The sequence below is a fragment of the Heterodontus francisci genome, chromosome 18 (genome assembly GCF_036365525.1).
Source record: "Heterodontus francisci isolate sHetFra1 chromosome 18, sHetFra1.hap1, whole genome shotgun sequence".
In the NCBI taxonomy this organism is placed as follows: domain Eukaryota; kingdom Metazoa; phylum Chordata; class Chondrichthyes; order Heterodontiformes; family Heterodontidae; genus Heterodontus; species Heterodontus francisci.
Genome location: NC_090388.1, coordinates 82,749,280 through 82,767,816, shown reverse-complemented (window position 1 = coordinate 82,767,816; position 18,537 = coordinate 82,749,280). Strand labels below are relative to the sequence as shown.

General features: G+C 44.8%; 1 protein-coding gene across 2 annotated transcripts in view; it reads left to right on the top strand.

Annotated features, from left to right (window-relative positions):
• The window catches only part of tmem178bb (transmembrane protein 178Bb), a 482,397-nt gene that overhangs the window by 137,395 nt on the left and 326,465 nt on the right, over nucleotides 1-18,537 (top strand). The window lies entirely within an intron of this gene.

The window sequence follows — 18,537 nt, the reverse complement described above, 5'->3', positions numbered from 1 at the left end:
GCCCCGCATATACTAAGTAACCTCGACTTCCTCCAATGGCGAAGCTGGAAGGAGGATGAAGGATGGCTCCATTGGCATCCACCTTCAAGGTTACTCTCACCTGCCTTTTGCTTGTCCATATCCCTAAAGTGTCCTTAACCTCCGTGCTGTTTCCAACCACCTCAATGCACCTGCCCAGGAAGGTGAACACATCCACCACAGGGATATGGGGGTTGTACATGTGAATGGTCACTACCCAGTTTTGTTGCATTGGCTCTGCAGTGAGGATTGACAATGGCGCCTGGCTTCCTTTCTCCTTGAAGGTGTTCAGGACTTTGACGCATCCCGCAACATTTTTAAATGTCACGTCAAAGTATCCAGCACTGGGGAAATCCTGCAGGCAGAAGATGTCTGCAGCATTAAATCCACAGCACTCCAACAGGACCCGCTTTATTAAAAAAGGTGTGGGCCACAGGGGCTCCTTCAGCCGAGGTCTTCACTGTCACCCTGACAGTGTTGTACACCCCTTGGCCTGGAGCTCGGCCACGAGCAGCAGCCATAGCTCAATAATCATTGTTGTCATCACTGCCACCGCCCAGAATCTGCCAATGTCATTGAAAATCTTCATGCTCATAACTTGCAATCGGCCATGGGAGTCATATCAGTCATGCTAGGCAAGTGAAACCAAACATGTGTCTTCCCTCTCAGGTAGACATATAAGACCACAAGGCACTATGCAGAGAAGAGCAGGGGTGTTCTCCCTGGGACCCACTTTATACCCCACCTGATTCTCTTTCTCTTTAACTGCCAGTTCACTAGTACACGTAGTGAATTTCACCCCCTTTTTGTTTCTGAAGGGGCTTTTAATTTGACCTGTGTTGTATGATTGCCTTTGAAAGCAATGTCCCTTTAAGATCTTAGTATGCTAATGAGCTAAGGATCAGGATGCAGTCATGTGACCACCAGCCAGATTCACTCTGCAACTGTAACACCCTAGAGTAAGGTGCTATAAATAGTTAGCTCTGTTCTGTACTGTATATAATAGTTTAGCTGTTTAATAAACCTGTTTGAGATCTTCAACCAACTGGATTCTATGCATTTCATTTATACTGCATCAGACAACATAAAAATAACTCATTACACAGTGGCAGCTGTGGTGAGAAGACAGAATCTAAGATTGAAGACCACAGGGTAAAGAGCTTTAAAAGCTATCTTCCTACAGCTAAAAGAGAGAAAGTTTTAAAAAAAATTGGCCCAAACAGGGAAAGAAGAAAACACTTACCTTTTTTTATTATTCATTTGTGGGATGTGGGCACCGCTGGCAAGGCCAGCATTTATTGCCCATCCCTAATTGCACTTGAACTGAGTGGCATGTTAGGCCGTTGTTAAGAGTCACCACATTGCTGTGGGTCTGGAGTCACATGTAGGCCAGATTAGAGGTGTGCAAAGGATACCCGACCCAAGTCCGAATGCTGGATCCAGAAACCTGACCCGACCCGACCCGAACCTGACACATGCCGTCGGATCAATAGTTTCATGGTCACCATTAGACTAGCTTTTAATTCCATGTGGCAAAATTCTCTTGGCTGCTTTGATTGACAGGAGCGGGTGTTTAGCAGTGCTTGTCTGTTTATCTAGCTTCCAGCACTCTAATCTTTCTGTTTATACAGCTGTGCAATAGGCATTTCAAGTGCTTTTTTTCTTTGCTAGAGTTTGTTTAAACAGCCGTTCAATAGGCAGTTCTTCACTGTTGAATGGTTTTAATGTTTTTTTTAAACTTTGACTGAGTGAATGAAAGCTCTTCACCCTTGAGTGGTTTGATGATTGAGGCTGCGTGAATGGAGGATTTCGGCGCTTTTTGCTGTGGGACACCTCCTGTAATGGCGCTGACTTCAATCAGCCTGGAAGGCGAGCCTTTGAAAACAATTGATCAGCATGAGATAGGAACTGGGTTTTCCCTGTTTTTTTTTTAAACTGAGCCTTTAAAAATAATCAACTTTGCAAGCACCTCAAAGTTTTTTTTTAACGGGAACACATCGACCATCGGGATAATGACTCACCCGATCGCTGTGTTGATTTGCAGCCTATCGTTCAGCGTTCCATCTTCTAGAGTAAGGTGCTGTAAATAGTTAGTTCTGTACTGTATATAATAGTTTAACTGTTTAATAAACCTGTTTGAGATCCCCAACCAACTGGACTCCACGCATCTCATTTATGTTGCATTAGACTGAAGGCCTGCTCGGGTCTGCAAATGAGATCCGACCCGAGCCCGACAGAACCCCATTCAGCCTGGAGCCCAACCCGGCCCGAGTCCTTCCATTTTTTCTTGCGCCCGACCCGACCCGACCCGACCCGACCCGACCCGACCTGGCCATCTGTTAACTTACCTTCCGTTTTTCACTTTGTTCCTTACCTGTACAAACTTAAAATAACTGCAGCAAAACCACCTTTAAAGTCCAAAAAGTAAATTGACATTAAAGTTACTTACCTGAAGTGGTGATAGAGCGTGTCTGATCCAGCCCGACCCAACCCGAGCCCGAATGCTGGACCTGGAAGTGCGACCCGACAGACCTGAACCCGACACATGTCGTCAGGTCCCGTCGGGTTTGCGTCGGGTAGCAGGGCCTTTACATCAGACAACATAAAAAGAACTCTTTACAACGTGGGGGAGTGACAGAAGGAGCAGAGCGGCGCACAAGAAACCTGCACACACACAGCACATTTTACCCTACTGTGTGGAAGCAGGAGATTAGTACGGTCCTGGCACCATCTGAGGTGCAGAATGTGACAGTGGGAGCTCCAACTCTCTGACCCTGACACCACAATAGGACCTGACATCGTATCTGACCAAAGACGCCTTGGTGCTGTCGGTGAAAAGAGGATGGATCGACCTTCCTTTCGGAATGACCTTGGACCTGTCCACCAGATTCCCAACCTCGTTGCTATTAATGATACACTGCTTCCTTCACTTTCTCCAATGGAATTTCCACCTTACTTACGAAAGAACACATTTGGGGTAACTTTCCAAGCCTGCAATGGTGCCCAGTTTCGCTCGTCAACAATGGGGCGTCCAAACCTCTGCCTGGCAATTGTCCTGTCACTATCAAGGTTCCCCAGAAGGCTGTGCAGACTCAGAAAGGTACCCCTGTGAAATGCTAAAATCCATCACCAGTACGAGCTAAATTGGCTGGGTTAAGTTAGGAGGCATTCCCCCATCTCTTTAGCTCCTTAGGGTCTTTCTCTGCTCCTGACAGAGATTTTCTGGAATATTCTGAGTGTGAGCCTGGGGAAGCAGTGTCCCCTCTTTCCTGCGGAGAAGCAGCTGTTACCAGACAGAAGTCGGATTGACCAGAGTGGTGAATAAAGAAGTTGTCATAGCTGGAGAGGGTTTGGGCCTGTATTCTTTCCTCGGTGTTACTGTGACACAGAGGCAGGGTGAGCTGGATTAGGCAAGACTGCAGCACTGGCTGACTGGGAGATTTGCTGGAATTGTAAGCAAACAGCCTGGTTCATCTGTAACTGCTTGTTCCCTGCTCCGCAGACCGGAGTCAAGACAGTTGTTTAATCAAAGCTGCCCTGACTCCAAACATTAGCCAGGAGCTGATTGACAAATACTGCTAGCTTAGAGATGAGGGAGCTCGCGCATTTATAATCATCCCACTCCTGTCTCTGAAAACACCACCTCTTGCTGGGGTCTAGCCTCTTGCCCGGTCGTCCAATCTTCATGTGTTAGCCCAGGAAGTGAGCGCCAACAGCCTATTCAACCATATGGAGGGGAGTGGGGGGAGGGGCGGGCAGAGCAATCCTCACTGGAGTTCACATCTACACTCTTTTCACAGGATGGGATGGGGGAGAGACAGACTGCTGAACAGTGATGAGGGAAGGAATGTTGAGCAAAGGGCCAATTAACTTTGGCCCAATAATTATGAGGCATTTGTAGGGGGCATTGTGGGAGCAGGTTAAAATGAACCGGAATGTATCACTTCAATACATTTCCCAGACACGCACATTCCCCCCGCCAACAAAATGTGGCAAAGGTTGGCATCATAGGTCTGAAGCTGCCATTGGGTATGGTGTGGATAATTTTTACATACGGACTGGAATGATTTCATGGTCGGTAAAACTGGGTTCAAATAGTTGATTTTAATTTAAGCAAAACAAAAAACTTCAGAACTATTTTGATGAATTTAAACTTCTTTCTCCCAGCAACTCATTCTCTGCCATGACTGAGAGAGTGTGGTTAGAAAGAAGAAAAAATTGCATTTATATCGAGCTTTTCATGACCTGAGGATGTCCCAAAGTGCTTTACAGCTGATTAGGTACTTTTGAAGTGTGGTCACTGTTGTAGGAAGCACATCAGCCAATTTGCACACAGCAAGCTCCCACAGACAGCAATGTGATAATGACCAGATAATCTACCTTAATGATGTTAGTTGAAGAATAAATATTGACCAGGAGTCCTGGGGGAACCTCCCTACTCTTCTTTGCAGTAGTGCCATGGGGTCTTTTACATCTGCCTCAATTTCTTAAAACTATGAACAGAATTAATGAAATCCCAGATGACAATTTGAGCTGTTTTCAATAACACATCGCTCCCATTTTACATTTAAAAAACAATGTCCCGGATATTGCTGTCAAAACAGTGAGGCTAAGGTGCTCCCCACTATTTATACATAAACAGTACAGGAACTTCAAGCAAGGGGAAGATACGGGAATCATAGAATAGTATAGCACAGAAGGAGGCCATTTGGCCCAACGAGTCTGTACCAGCTCTTTCAGAGCAATCCAGTTAGTCCCACTCCCCCCACTCTTTTTCCTTCAAGTATTTATTCAGTTCCCTCTTGAAGGCTACTATTGAATCTGTATGCACCAGCAATGTTCCCTTTAGGCTGCCACACGTTTCCAGCTGCACAAAAAATTTAAAGGGCCCATGCACTTAAATCACCTGAGCACTATCAAAGAAATTACAGAGTATGTTATCCACCATCCTATCAGGCAGCACAATCCATATCCTAACCACTTGTTAAATGAAAATGCTTTTCCTCATGTCGCCTCTGGTTCTTTTGCCAATCAGCTTAAATCTGTGTCCTCTGATCATCAATCCTTCAGCCATTGGAAACAGAGTAAATAAAGGGAAACTATCTAAACCCTTCATGATTTTAAACATCTCTATCAAATTTCCTCTTAGCCTTCCCTGCTTTAGAGAGAATAAGCCCAACTTCTCCAGTCTATTCACGTAGCTGTAGTCCCTCAGCCCTGGAACCATTCCGGTAAATCTCTTCTGTATCCTCTCCAAAGTCTTCACACCCTTCCTACAATGTAGTGCCCACACAAGAACACAAGAAATAGGAGCAGGAGTAGACCATATGGCTCTTCAAGCCTGCTGCGCGATTCAATACAATCATGGCTGATCTTGGGCTTCAATCCTGCTTCCCATATCCCTTGCTTCCCTGCGAGACCAAAAATCTATCTGTCCCAGCCTTAAATGTATTCAACGATGGAGCATCTACAATCCTTTGGAGTAGAGAATTCCAAAGGTTCACAACCCTTTGAGTGAAGTAATTTCTCCTCATCTCAGTCCTGAATGATCGGCCCCTTATCTTGAGACTGAGTCCCCGTGTTCTAGATTCCCTGACCAGTGGAACAATCTCTCAGTGTCTACCCTATCAAGCCCTTTCAGAATCTTGTATGTTTCAATTAGATCACATCTCATTCTTCTAAACTCCAGAGAATATAGGCCCAATTTAATCAGCCTCTCATCAAAGGACAACCCCCTCATCCCAGGGACCAATTTAGTAAATCTTCGCTGCACTGCCCCCAGTGCAGGTATATCCTTTCTTAAATGTGGAGACCAAAACTGCACACAGTATTCCAGGTGTGGTCTCACCAAAGCCCTGTACAATTTTAGTAAGACTTCTTTATTCCTGTACTCCAATCCCCCTGCAATAAAGGCCAACATGCCATTTGCCTTCCTAGTAGCCTGCTGCACCTACATGTTAACTTTGTGCATTCCTTGTACAAGTACGCCCAAGCCTCACTGAACATCAACACTTACCAGTTACGCATCTTTCAAAAAATATTCTGCTTTTCTATTTTGATGACCAAAGTGAGCAACTTTACATTTCTTTACATTATACTCCATTTGTCATCTTGTTGCCCTGTCTATATCGCTTTGCAGCCTCTCTACATCCTCCCCACAGCTTACCTTTCCACCGAGCTTTGTATCATCAGCAAAATTAAGATACATTACTCTCTGTCTCTTCATCCAAGTAAATAATATAGAGTGTAAATAGCTGAGGCCCCAGCACTGATCCTTGCAGCACCCCACTGCTCACTGCCTGACAACTTGAATTGGAAACAATACTCCAGCTGGGGTTGAACGAGTGTTCTCTATAGGTTTAGCATAACATCCTAGCTGTTGTACTCTATGCCTCTATTTATAAAGCTTGGGTTTGCCCATTCTTTACTAACTGCTTTGTTAACCTATTCTCCCACCTGTAAAGATCTCCCGGTCTCTCTCTTCCTGCTCCCCCTTTAAAGTAAAGATCACTTAGCATGTATTGCCTCTCCTGATTCTTCCTACCAAAATGTATAACCTTCCAGCATTCTGCACTGAATTTCATCAGTCACGTGTCCATTAGCCTGTCCTCTTGAAGTCTATAGAGGAGAAATGGTAGTGTAGTGCTGCTTCTAGATAACGCAGACTTCCATCGATGTTACAAGCAGTATTACGCAAACAATTTTCTCCCCCATTACTGTCTTCATCAGTGTTTACCATACTTCCAAGTTTTGTGCCATCTGCAGACCTCATATTTTGCCCTGTACTCCAAAGTCCAAGTCCTTAATGTTATCAAAAACAGCAGTGGCCCTAGTACTGAATCCTGGTGAACTCCACTGTACATCTCCCTCTAGTCTGTAAAACTGCCATTCACCCAACTCTCTTTTCCATCCTTTAGCTGATTTTGTCCATGCTGCTACTGTCCCTTCTATCCCATGGGCTTCAGTCTTGCTAACAAGCCTAATATGTGGTACATTATCAAATGCCATTTGAAAGCTTATATGCACAGCATCAACTGCACTGCCCCGATTCACCTTCTCTGTTATCTCACCAAAAAACTCAATCATGTTGGTCAAACACAATTTGCCCTTAACAAATCCATGCAAGCTCTCCTTTATTAGTCCATGCTTGTGTAAGTGGCTGCTAATTATCTTCCGATGTGCAATTAAATGTGTTCAAATATCTGGAGTGGATATATGAACCCACAACCTTCTGGCTCATAGGCAAGAGTGTAGTAACTAAGCCACGGCAGACACAAAGCTGGTTACTCCCAGCACCAGGGACATCTCCTCTCCTAGGCCACCATGGGACCTCCTTTGGCCTTAGTTGTTACAGCCTCACCTCTCTCTCGGGTTGGTTACAAGGCACTGGCAGCATGCCTGAAAGATACTCCATTAACCTAATTGGATATGATAAGGTAGGATTTATGAAAGAACAATATTGACAGGCACTGTTAGATGACTGATGGCAAGCGCATTACTGAAAAAGCAGTGGCTTGAGTGCTGTCTTCATTCATGGAGTGGAGAAATTGTTTGACAGGCAAGGTTGAAGCATGCCATATTCTTTTGACAGCTTCCCAAGAATGGAGTTTGAAGTTTGGGAAAAGCTTTAGTCTCTAGATGTATGTCTTACAATCCTAAAGATAGAATTAACCCTTCAATCTGTTCTGGTCTGAGTACTCTCACAGGTGTTGTCCAGATGTCCCATCCACTGTACTGCTGTCGGACCATTCAAGAAGGACACTCTTCATTTACACTCGAATTGCTTCATAATTCATCACAGGGTACATCCAAAACTCAATTATTAAAGATAATTGCCTTTGATGGTTCACAAAATAGTCAACACCAACACTTTTTGACCTCCGGGACCCTTTTCCCAGGGAGTCTGGGCTCTTCTGCACAATTGCAGTGTTTAGCTGTCAACCCAGCCTGTGCGTTTCATGTTGCTACTCAGCTACTCCCTGTGGGGAAGGGATCTAAATAGGCAAATCCCGAAGTGTAGTTGAGGCTAATTACTGTCCTTGTCAGAAAGTCTGACCACTACAGCAGAACCTTGGCCTGGAAGAAACCTCTATCTTCAAGCATCGTTGGCACAAGGAATGGGTGTCTGCAAAAGGACAGTGGTCATGTACAATACAGCCATTAGGTGAGTTAATGCCCAACTTAGATTTGTGCTGTTGTTGATGGGGCACACTAGAAATTGTGCTGAAGTGCAGAGGGAGCTTTGCTCCTGGAACCAGCACACTTAATCACTATATGTAGCTTAGTACAGGGGTGCTGGGCGATAGTCAATGACTTTCCTCCATATAGTTGCCACCTATACTTTCACTGCCAGTTGCACTTCAGCCCTAAATAGGACAAGCCCCTCCCCCCCCACCCCTCCTTAGTGCATCAAAGTCTAAGGGAGCAAGACTGCCCTCATGTCCCAGCCATGCCATTTGTTATGACCAGGTGAGAAGGGGTCTAGGGTTCCCTCTCAGCCTTCACCTGGTCTTACCGTAACAGGGTTTAATTTTAAACACACTTTTTTTAGTCCCCACTTCCTTGTTCACTAACTTCCAATTATAAGGCAAAGAAACTAGCTAAATAGGTTTTCTTAGGTTTAAAGAAAAAAGTTGAAATTTATTAAACTTAAATTCTAATTCGGTTAACCCCTATGGATACGCGACGTGCCCACGCTTGCATGCATACGCGATACACACATGCCGATAGAGACAGAAAAGAGCAGAGAAAATACAGTGGAAAGGTTTGAGGCAATATCTGAAGATGGTTTTGGTTACTGTTCGAGCTCACTGTAAAATCCTTGATTGTAGGTAGGTCTTGCTTTTCATTGGGGTCCAGTATTCTTCTTAAACCTTGTTCGATGTAGGAGACTTTTCTCTCTTGAAGTTCATGTGTCTTCAGTGGGTCCAGAGGCTGGTGAAAAAGAGATGGGAGCAGACAGGAGAGGGTCTTTTCACTCCAGGAGCAAACAGTCTTTTTTTCAGTTCAAACTCTTTGTACAATTCAGAAAAACCCAGGTTGCCAAGCAGGTCAGTCATGTGACTAGCTGGTCTGACCACGTCTGCTTGTGGATTCTCTTGTTTTAGCCACCCCGAAATGTCTCTTCTTACACACAATACCTGGTGCTCAAAGTCCATTGTGGGTTAAATTGAAGCAGGGAATAATCCCTTTGTCCCTCCAAGCACTGTCTGTTAGTATGCAAATGTTTTTCCAGCCACGGCTGATCTGTTTAACATGTCCAGCAACCGTTTAAAATCAATGTTCATAGGACAAAATTAATATGCCTCATTCTTGCCAGGTTTTGGGGGGGGGGGTGTCTTCATGACACACTGCATACAACCAGTCCCCTTTTCTGTCACCAACAGAATAATAGTGAACTGCAGCACTTTAAGAGGTGTTGCTCTAGCTAATTTGGTGTGACCCAGCCAAGTGTTTTTTTTAAATTCATTCATGGGATGTGGGCATCGCTGGATAGGCCAGCATTTATTACCCATCCCTATTTGTCCTTGAGAAGGTGGTGGTGAGCTGCCTTCTTGAACCGCTGCAGTCCATGTGGGGTAGGTCCACCCACAGTGCAAGAAGGGTAGCAGGGATAAACCAGGTAATTACAGGCCTGTGAGTCTAACATCAGTGGTAGGGAAACAATTGGAAAAGTTTCTGAGGGACAGATTTAATCTTCACTTGGAGAGGCAGGGATTAATCAGGGATAGTCAGCATGGCTTTGTCAGGGAGAGATCATGCCGAACAACTTTGATTGAATTTTTCGAGGAGGTGACGAGATGTGTAGATGAGGGTAAAGCAGTTGATGTAGTCTACATGGACTTTAGTAAGGCTTTTGATAAGGTCCTGCATGGGAGGTTGGTTAAGAAGGTCAGAGCCCATGGGATCCAGGGCAATTTGGCAAATTGGACCCAAAATTGGCTTAGTGGCAGGAGGCAGAGGGTGATGGTCGAGGGTTGTTTTTGAGACTGGAAGCCTATGACCAGTGGTGTACTGCAGGGATCGGTGCAGGGACTCTTGCTGTTTGTAGTGTACGTTAATGCTTTAGACATGAATATAGGAGTATGATCAGTAAGGTCGCAGATGACACGAAAATTGGTGGCGTCATAAATAGTGTGGAGGAAAGCCTTAGATTACAGGACGATATAGATGGGCTGGTAAGATGGGCGGAGCAGTGGCAAATGGAATTTAATCCTGAGAAGTGTGAGGTGATGCATTTTGGGAGGACTAACAAGGCAAGGGAATATACAATGGATGGTAGGACCCTAGGAAGTACAGAGGGTCAGAGGGACCTTGGTGTACTTGTCCATAGATCACTGAAGGCAGCAACACAGGTTGATAAGGTGGTTAGGAAGGCATATGGAATACTTGCCTTTATTAGCCGAGGCATAAAATATAAGAGCAAGTAGGTTATGATGGAGCTGTATAAAACACTAGTTAGGCCACAGCTGGAGTACTGTGTACAGTTCTGGGCACCACACTATAGGAAGGATGTGATTGCACTGGAGAGGGTGCAGAGGAGATTCACCAGGATGTTGCCTGGGCTGGAGCATTTCAGCTCTGAAGAGAGATTGGCTAGGCTAGGGTTGTTTTCCTTAGAGCAGAGAAGGCTGAAGGGGGAACTGATTGAGGTATACAAAATTATGAGGGGCATAGATAGGCTAGATCGGAAGAAACTTTTTCCCTCACCACCATCCAAACCCACGACCTCTACCAACTAGAAGGACAAGGGCAGCAAATGCATGGGACCACCATCACCTGCAAGTTCTCCTCCAAGTCACACACCATCCTGACTTGGAGCTATATTGCTTTTCCTTCACTCTCGCTGGGTCAAAATCCTGGAACTCCCCTCCTAACAGCACTGTGGGGTGTACCTACACCCCAAAGACTGCAGCGGTTCAAGAAGGCAGCTCGCCACCACCTTCACAAGGGCAATTAGGGATGGGCAATAAATGCTGGCCTAGCCAGTGATGCCCACATCCCATGAATGAATAAGAAAAAAAGGTGCCAATAACCAGGGGGCATAGATTTAAGGTAAGGAGCAGGAAATTTAGAGGGGAATTGAGGGAAAATATTTTAATCTGGAAAATACTGCCTGAAGGGGTGTTAGAGGCAGGAACCCTCACAACATTTAAGAAGTATTTAGATGAGCACTTGAAACACCATAGCATACAAGGCTACAGGCCAAGTGCTGGAAAATAGGATTAGAATAGATAGGTGCTTGATGGCCGCCATGGACATGATGGGCTGAAGGGCCTGTTTCTGTGCTGTATAACTCTATGACTCACAGCGCTATTGGAAGGGAGTTCCAGGATTTTGACCCAGTGTGCCACAAGCTTTCCCTGTGTCAGTAGCCAGTTCAAGTTAGAGGCAAGGTCTCACATCCCAACCATTGGTCACAGCACACCCCCTCCATCCCAGAGTCGTTGGTGCAGGTAACCCGTGCCGTGGCTTCGGATCAGAGATGCAGATGAGCTGACGATCGGAGCACAAGTCATTCCTAAAGAGCTTCTGTCATTAGAAAGAGATGTGGTGAGCAGGCCTTTTTGTTGTTTTGACAATGTCTAGCTGAAGCGTGGGTAGAATGCCTCTCGGCACCAGTGACATTGTTACTCAGAGTGTTTGTAGACAAAAGATAAGAGGTTGGCCAAATAATGCACACAGCACTTTAAGTGCTTTCTATTCTGACAGGGTTTTCAACAGACTCACAACTTTGTTGTAGAACCTGAATCTCAACAAAAGACATTCCTTTGCCAGACTGTTGTTATTTGTAAAGATGAAAAGCTTGTTTACTTCATTCATGTTGCCATAATCCTAAATAATCAGCTCACTGAGTTTATGGATAACCATGTGGGTACACCCCCTTGCCCCCCAAACCCACTCAACCAGCCTCAGTGTGGTACTGAGCTCGACAGGCTAAAAGGCTCGGTATTATAATAGAGTTTGATCTTGGAGCAGTAGTGGGTCGGTTACCTCTGGGTTAGGGAGGGAGAGCTGAACATTCTACATACTGTCTCTGCCCAGTTTACTGCCTGAAGGATGGTCACCCGGGGAGATAGTAAATTGCTGAATATCTTGTGTTAACCAGAAGGAGACGGTCAATGTAATGCAGACCTCCTGTTGGATGGAATTTATGTTTTGGGGACATGTTTGTCATCATGACATGCAAAGTTGTAAAGCTGTTGTCATGTTTTAGGGGTGAAGGATCTCACAGTCCTATAGCATGGGGAAACAGTTGCAGGATGTAATGTAATTGGTGGGTTTAGGGGCCTCATCACCTCTGAGACTGGGCTTCAGCTCGCTGGTGTTTATACCTCTCACAGGAGGGTGGGAGACAGGGATGGGTGGTATAAGGGGCTGAAGGGTGGGAGTGAGCAAGTATCATATTGATAATCTTTTCTTGTCCTGAATACTCAAACATATCTGAGCCCAGCATGAAATTAACTCCAAGCTTTTCCTTCTGTCTGTCCTCACTACCAAAACAAACCCAGGCTAGCAAACGCTTTTGCATGACAGGAAATGCAACAGTTCAAAGAGAAGGCCTAGGGCTGATTTTAACTACGAACAGGGAATGGACGGGCAGAGGGCACTTGTTGCCCACCTATCATTGCCTGAACCATTCAGAGACCCCTGTTTGTTTACATCCTTCCGGTGAGCTATGACCAGCAAATCGTGCTCTCACTGAAGCTCACTGGTTTGAGAGGGTATGTAATCCCATAAAGACCATGTGCTGCTCACTAGGTGCTCCACCGTGATGGCCAATCCTTCCCAACCCTGGGAGCCATATGAAACCATGCAGACCCTCCCATGGCACCTCAGAACCCTTGCATCAACTACTATCCCAGGTATCCTGTAATGGGAAAGTCCACACACCAACTGGCAAGCCCCAAATTGCTGTGGTAGTCTCTGGCTTACACTTCTTTTGTTTTTTTTTGTTACCTCAGTCCCTCTCTAAAAGCCTCCTGAAACCATCGGCATTCCTTCCCCAGGATGGGGGCACCAGACACAGTCGCCTGATCAAGAACCCTGCAGAAATTCAACCCTCATCACATCTTTTTGACCATGTTTTCGGTCATCTCTCCCAACTCTCTTCCTTTGAGAAGCAACTTTCAATGTTGTACTACATCACAGAGTAACAACTACATGCACTGATATAGCACCTTTAACGATGTAAAAAGTCCCAAGTAGAGAGCACTATATAGATGCATGTTGTTATTGGTCTCAGAGCAACATAACAAGCAGATTGGAATGCTCGAATGGACCCAGTTATTGATCTGTTTTCTGACAAGTTCCATTGCTCTTTAACACTGGTTGAATCGTAAACCTAAGGTTTTTACTGTGATTACTGTTGCTTAGCAACTTCTTGTCACACTTCACAGTACTTTGTTAAACAATTGTATTCAGGTTTCAAACATTGATCTCTGAGTTCATGAACAGGAAAGGCAGATTTCAGTCATCAGCAACCAAAATCTGCCAGCTGGCACCTCATATTATGAGAGTCACAGCATCAGGGCTCCTGTGATAATTGAAATTAAGATTAAAACCCAGAACTTCAGGAAGCTCTTGTTCATCCTTGCTCGAGGTGGCAAGTGGCACATTACCAACTGGAAATGTGTGCACATTTCCTCACTACCATGTTGGAACCTTAGTATTCAGATAGTGCCTGATAAATTTAAAGTGATTGGTAGAAAGATTAGAGGGGAGATGAGGAAAAGGTTCTTCACCCAGAGGATGGTGGGTGTCTGGAACTCACTGCCTGAAAGGGTAGTTGAGGCAGAGACTCTCAGCTCATTCAAAAGGAGACTGGATATGCATCTCAAGTGCCATAATCTGCAGGGCTACGGACCAAATGCTGGAAGGTGGGATCAGAATATGTGGATCGTTTTTCGGCCAGCACAGACATGATGGGCCAAGTGGCCTCTTTCTGTGCCGTAAACTTTCTATGATTCTAAACAGACAATTTCTAGGCCCAAGCTTTTCACTAACCCTTTCTGCCTTCGCCTGTCCATTTATTGAGAATGATAACCGATCCTCTGCTCTTTCCTTCTTTCCCCTTTAGCAGCCCTGAAGATGTTAGGTTTGACCTTTAACTGGGTGACCTGGAAATTATTTAGGGTGAATAAGGCGCACTGAAAGTCTTTTTTTGAAACCATGTAGAATTAGTTAGCAAGCCTTTCACTTCATTTACCTCACGTATTCAAGACACTTCCCACTGTCCGTTGCCCCCACCTCCAATTCCACCTCCACCCCAGCCCAGCCTCAACCCATCCTGGATGATGTTAGGTTTTGGATTTAGCAGAAATCTTTGTTCAAACAGCCAGTGGGGGAGACTTGGGGTCTTTACGCAATGAACCATTCACTCAGGAGACTTCTGGCTTCCATTTGCTGTTTCCTTTCCCAGTTGAGGTTAACTCCATGCAACGGGAGGGGGAGAAAAGAGGGGGGGAGGGGTGTGGGAGGAAGGGAGAGGGTCGGACACACAATTCTCTGCAGACAGGTGCTACAGTGTCGAAAAGACACTGCGTCGCTCTCTAATTGCAAGAATAAGAGCCAGTAATACGGTCAGCTATAATGGGTCTGAAAGGTTACTCAGCCTGGAACTGTGAGGATTATAAAATGAGGTTTCAGTCTTGTGCTCAATGAGATATAGGATGTCAGTGCAATGTCTTCCATGTTGACCATCCAGCGACAGCATCAGGTATAAATACAGAAGTAAAAATGATCAAAGGTCACTGATCTCATCAATACTTTAGTACCCTAACAACCCCCCTAACACCCTAACAACCCTCCAATACCCCCCTCAATACTCTAATAACCCCCCAACACTCTAATAAACCCTAACAATGCCCCTAACACCCCCTAATACCCTAACAAGGCCCCCAATACCCTAACACACCTCTAGTATCCTAACACCCCCCAAAACCCTAACAGCCCCCCCAAGTACCTAATACCCCTCCAGTATCCTAATACCCCCAAAAACCTAACAGCCTCCCAGTACCCTAACACTCGTCTAGTATCCTAATATCCCCCACAATTACCTAACACCTCTCCTAGTACTCTAACTCAGCTCTATAACCTCACACCCCTCTAGAACACTAACTCCCCTCTAATACCCTAACACCCCCCTAATACTCTAACACTCCCCCAGGACCATAACACCCCTTTAGTACCTTAATACTCCCCTAACACCACTTAGCACCCTTACCCTCACTCTCTCTTCTTCACTTCAGCCTGCTGGTACCATCCTTCTGGTACCCTGACTCCCTCATTGAGTTTCATCCTTTTCTAGTGTTAAGGCAAGCTTTGGTCAGAAGTAGAAACAAGAGGATAATTATTTTATTTGTCAAGACAGATGACCGACTAATGTGGGGAAGTGTAGCCTGTTCATTATTTTGTGTTGTTACAACATTGGACAGATTAAATGAACGATGTCCAATCATTACCATTGTGTTTTTGAGACACAGCTTAACCAATTGTTAAGGCTTGACCTCGGATTATCAGTTGTTTACTTGGTCTGCATTCCCATGTAGTTGGAGCTACATGGGACTCACTTGCAGCATCGACTGAACCCCAAAAGGTATGGAGGGCATACCAAGACTTGTTTGCCCCCGTTATTGTCATTAAAACCTCATTCAAATCAAGGCAAGACCAGTGTCACAGCAGTGTGTGAGATGTTGACACACCAGCACACTGCACATAAACCTGTTCAACTGGAAGGTCTGTAAGCTAATTAGCAACTGCCAACTACATACAGGTACAAGAGCAAGGTGTATTTCCCAAACCCTTCTAGGCTTTGTGAAGAAAGGAGTCTATGGAGTTGGGGTGGGGGAGAGGGGCAGTGTACTCGTGTACATTCTACACCTCCCTCCTCCTACACCCTTGCAACAGTTCACAATAGAGCCTGAGCGACAGGACTTTGTTTAGGGATGTTTCAGTAGATGGAACAGGGCACTGAGGCTGTTCGAGCTCCAGCATTAACCAATGAGGAGAGAGAGAGAAAATGGGAGCTAATATCCATGCATCGCAATAAAACGAACAGAAGCACTGAGTCACTCTCTAAATATCAGCAAAACCTTTGAATTACATCCTGTCTAGTCATTGAGCAGAATATCATCTTTTTAAAAAGTTTGGAGCTTTGAGGAATAAATAAGATTCTGCTGTTATAGCGCGATAAACGTGTTCCGATTCACAAAGTGAGCCATGCCCTAATCTCCTTCTGTGTGTTCCTGAATTAATAGCACTGAGAGGCTGTTAAAAGTGTTTTCTGGCTAACATGATGACTCGCGTCCCCAATCGTGTTCAGAGAAATTTGACATGGCATTGTCAGAACGGAAATGGCAATGGAGGCCTGAGTCTTTATGGGAAACACAGAATCAGGAAGACTGGTTTGGGAGGAAACCCTGACTAACCTTCCTGTATTTCAGTGAAAGTGGCATTGTTGTGTCGATGAGTGGATGATGTTTGGTCAGCTTGAAGGACTAGGAGACTCTTATTTTGGGCCCTTTTCTCCGTCATCACAGCCTCTAGGAAACGGAAACTAAAGCCAGGGAAAGGGGAATGTTAGTAGGCTGACAACTGGCTGGGCTGAGTTTCACTAATGGCAGAGCTGGTAAGATGTCAGTTGGCTCAGTGGATGCCACTCTTGCCTCTGACTGCGAAGGTTGTGTGCTCAAACCCTACTTCAGAGACGTGAGCATACAGTCGAGGCTGACACTCCCAGTGCAGTAATGAGGAAATGCTGGACTGTCGAAAGTGCTGTCTTTTGGATGAGACTTTAAACCGAGGCCCCATCTGCCCTTTGAGGTGGATGGAGAAAGATCCCATGGCCACTATTCAAAGAAGAGGAAGGGAGTTCTTCCTGCTGTCCTGGCCAATAATTCTCCCTCAAACATCAAAATCAGATTACTAGATCATTTATCTCTTTACTGTCTGTGGGAGTTTGCTGTGCGCAAATTAGCTGCTGCATTTCCTACATCACAACAGAGAATTTACTGTGAAGTGCTTGGACATCCTGAACTCATGAAAGACGTTTTAGAAATTGTTACGAAAGTGCTTCTGTATCTTTTGTTAAGTATATATTTTTAGGACTCATATTTAAATTGTGGAGGTGGATTTGTGGAGAAGGCTGAAGATTTCATAGAAGCTGGACTTTGCTTTGTTGTTGACTGTTCATTGAAAGGACACTGAGATGTTATTTACAAGCAGCCTTGCTGGAAGTCATGTGCTTTAAGCTATAAACAACAGATACCTTGGTGACCTGGGGAAGATGTTTACAGAGAGGTGACAGGTCAAAATTTATAGGGGTCAGGAGGCTTTCTCTTGAGATATTGCTTTTGGTTTCACTTTGGACAGTGTGTTGGGGTGTGAACTGTTTTGAAGACTGTTGGAGAAAACGAGTCAAGAGAGCAGCCACCATCAGCTCACCCTCGTCTATCTCATTGAGAACTTCCTGAATCTCAGGTGTAAGAAATAGAGAAACTGATGCTGCATTTCTCCTGAAAAGCCTGCCAAACTGATCCTCAATGTTGCCTGAAAAGAACTGTGTATTTGGGACACCAGACCAAAAAAGGGACAGCTGACATCTTTCCATATCTTCTCTGTATTCTTCAAGAATTAGCACGTATTTGGCCAAAGTATTCTCATTTGTCTTTTATTTGTAACATACCTCTGCAGAGAGAATTTCTGTATTTTTTCAGAGTGTGTGTGAGCGTGTGTGTGTGGGGAATTTAAAAAGAGAACTTTCATATTTCAATTTGTGTGTGAATGCTTTGCTTCGTTACTGGATAGATTTTGTTTGATAATAAATTGATAATTTGTTTTTTATTAAAGAAACCTGGTTGGTGTATTTTATTCTGAGATAAAAACGATAGAGTACATGATTAGCTGTGTTGGTAACTGGGTAAACATTTAAATATATGTTGTGTCCTGTGGAGAAGTGGAACTAGGAAAGGCTGTGCACTCCTCCCACCTCTGTCGTAACAAAATGGAACTTAATTCTTTCTCTAAACACACTGTATGGTCCAATGCTAAGCCTTACAGATCAGAAGAACTCAGAAATAAAAACAGAAAATGCTGGTCATACCCAGCAGGTCAGGCAGCATCTGTGGAGAGTGAAACAGAGTTAATGTTTCCTTTCAATGACCTTGCATCAGAATGGTGAAAAGTTAGTGAGGGGACAGGTTTTAGGTACAGAGGCGGGGAAAGACAGGGGGGGGGGGGGAAAGAACAAAAGGGAAGGCTCGGATGATCTCCAACACTCAGAGAGTGTCAGGATGGAGAGGAATGTCATTGGGTTAAAGGTCATGGACAGGCTGCCCCCTCCCCCTACCCCCATTGATTGCAATCCCTTAATTGACAGGGTTTCTACGTAAATCGGCCAATTGTCTCTTAACAATCTTTTAAAGAGAGGGAGAGGAGTTTTTTTCTCATCAATTGTAAGCTGATCCGAGGAGCAGCAAGAAGTTAATAAGCGAAGTTAATGAAGAGCTTGTTCTTCAG